General features: G+C 40.0%; 1 protein-coding gene across 1 annotated transcript in view; it reads left to right on the top strand.

Annotated features, from left to right (window-relative positions):
- LOC131890003 (uncharacterized) overlaps nt 1-2452 on the top strand; it is a 38765-nt gene continuing 36313 nt past the window's right edge. Inside the window, exon 1 of the mRNA XM_059239253.1 lies at nt 1-152. The gene's annotated coding sequence lies outside the window, so the exon portion shown is untranslated. The remainder of the gene's footprint in view (nt 153-2452) is intronic.

Here is a 2452-nt window from a genome sequence, read left to right as displayed (position 1 = left end):
GTTTCAAAAGCGGGAGGAGAAAAACAAGGCGGCCTTGATCCGCCGCCGTTGTAGTGGCCACTGAGCAGGATGTATTCAAGACCGGAGGACACTACAGGGGTTTGCAAAATAAGGCTCCCTTGTGGAAGGCATAGAAGAAAACCTCTTAGAAGGTGAGTAACCAGAGTGGAGGACGGTCTTTCAAGGAGGATGCGCATCGATTTCCCATGATCGAGAAGATGCTTTGTAGTGTGGTCTCATATTAGAAAATGTCTCCCAATAACAGGGGCTCCTGGCTATCCGTCGTGTTGATAGAAAGCAGGTGTGTTTTGGGGGTTTGGTGTGAGCATGTATGTGAATGGGAGGTGCTCACATGTCTGAGTAGTTGTTTCCTTTTAGTCCAACAAGAGCCTGACACAATTTTGGAGAGCAAGTAACACGGAAGGACAATGGATGAACAGTGTTAAGTAAATGAATGTTCTCAGGGGTACTTTCACCTCTGGAAGAAATTTTACTCCCATCCACGGTGGGGGCAAGGATCCTTTTCAATGGAAGCAATTCCGGTGGAATTAAAATGGAAAACCAGGTCAGATCCAACGAACTTGCCTCAGTGGTAACTGAAGAGGGAATATACCAGCGTCTTAACATTTGAAAAGAATTGGCTTCAAATCTTAGCCCAAATGTGTTTTGTAAAGAGGTGTTTCTTTTACGTCAACACTTCAAAAAACTGAATAACAAGCTTTGAATGGAATCACGTCAGATCTGAAAGGTTGCAGCGCTTGATCATTCGCTAATCGATCACAATGATTTGTCGAAACCAATTGATCTCTTGTATTTGATTGAAGCAGCATTCGTAGCTTTTAAGAGTTTGAACGAGCGAACTTTGAGACACTCTCCAAAGCAAGGCATAAGCTAAAGCGTCTGGCATGGAGCAGTAATGATTTGAAAACACTCTTTTTTGCAGAGTTTAACCTCCAATTAGTATGGTGACGATTTCAATTCTAATGTTCTGATTTTTGCCTCGCCTGAAGTTCCTTTGTTTGTTCCAATTGGCCTAGCAAGGCGATAATCATCTAAGGTAATAGTCCGTTTTGCGTGAAATATCAATAACATTGCAATCCTCTCCTCACTTGCACAATTGTTATTTCGGTCTTAAGAGCGTCCAAACAGCGAGCACTACATTTTGACGTCACCAAGGGCTGCCAATAGATCAGCATTTACTGAATATGCATTTCTCAGAGTATCCATCTCCTTCTATTGCACGAACTCCCTCCTTCAAACCGATAATAAATCGTACTTGTTTGACCATCCCAAAATAGTCTTGGCACTCCAAAAAGCGCGATTTCGAGTAAGTCTTTATGTGTTGCAAAAACGACTCTCTCAACTCTGATAGCAACTAAATAAAGTATGACAAAGCACGTCATATAGTTCCAGACAAGGAGGCATCTATTCCAAAGCATCTTCGATGGCTTCTCGCTTCAGATGAAGAGAGTCTTTAACTCGCTCTATTCTCGCCAGCATCAATTCCGATCATCTTGATGGAGCCGATCTTTTCTCTCGATCCAAAAAGGAAATAGTGTTTCTTTTTTGATCATTCTTGATAGGCTTTCTCTAACAAAAACGATAACAACAGAAGCAAAATTACTTCAATCGAAGTAGCAAAGATTTGATCCCAGAATTCATGGGGATATTGCTCAACGATTTAAAACTTCAACAGGCTTACTTTTCGGGAAATATCCCCTAAGGTGACGCGAACATCTAAAAACATCCTTTTGGTTGGATTTCAATGCTATTTTAAGAACTTGCTGTTCGTCTTTACTTTCTCAAAAAGTAGGTCTTAACAATGTACCGTATACCAGAGAATACACTGCAAGGTACTTAAAAATACCACAAATTTAACCATGAGGAGTCTGAACCACAAATACAACGTTTCATAGACTGAATAAATTTGTGACGAAACGTTTTGAGCAGTCTTTTTCAAACTTATTTCCTGATTTGTTTCCTTTCTTCGCAACCTTACTTTAAAATGTTGGTTGTTTCGGCAAGCTAAAATGAGGTTGGAATTGGCAAGATTTTACGAGATTGTTTCACAACAGAACTAAATTTGAGTTATATTCGGCCACGAAGCACTTTTGTGTCAGGAGTCAAACGTGAACTTTTTGCGCCATCCTTCGTTCATATCATAAAGTACTGCTCTGCGTTGAAATGATAAATTTGGAAACTAAATCAATTGAAGAGTCGCATTTTCGTCTCAATCATTGAGGGTAAAGGCCAATGAATTGCACAAGAAAAAAAAGCGATCGATCGATCGTTAAGAACTAACTTACTTAATTCTAATGTATGCTCTGTGCATTGATATTCGTGAGTTATTTTTTAGTTGTGAAACGGTCTAGGCTTGGAAAGTGGTCGTCAACTTTGGCTGTTTGTTTTTTTCGAAAGGTAGGATTGAGGTTGAAATCTGAGAACTAATTGT

Source organism: Tigriopus californicus, chromosome 11 (genome assembly GCF_007210705.1).
Source record: "Tigriopus californicus strain San Diego chromosome 11, Tcal_SD_v2.1, whole genome shotgun sequence".
In the NCBI taxonomy this organism is placed as follows: domain Eukaryota; kingdom Metazoa; phylum Arthropoda; class Copepoda; order Harpacticoida; family Harpacticidae; genus Tigriopus; species Tigriopus californicus.
The sequence above is the reverse complement of the archived record's forward strand: the minus strand, read 5'-3'. Positions and strand labels throughout refer to the sequence as shown.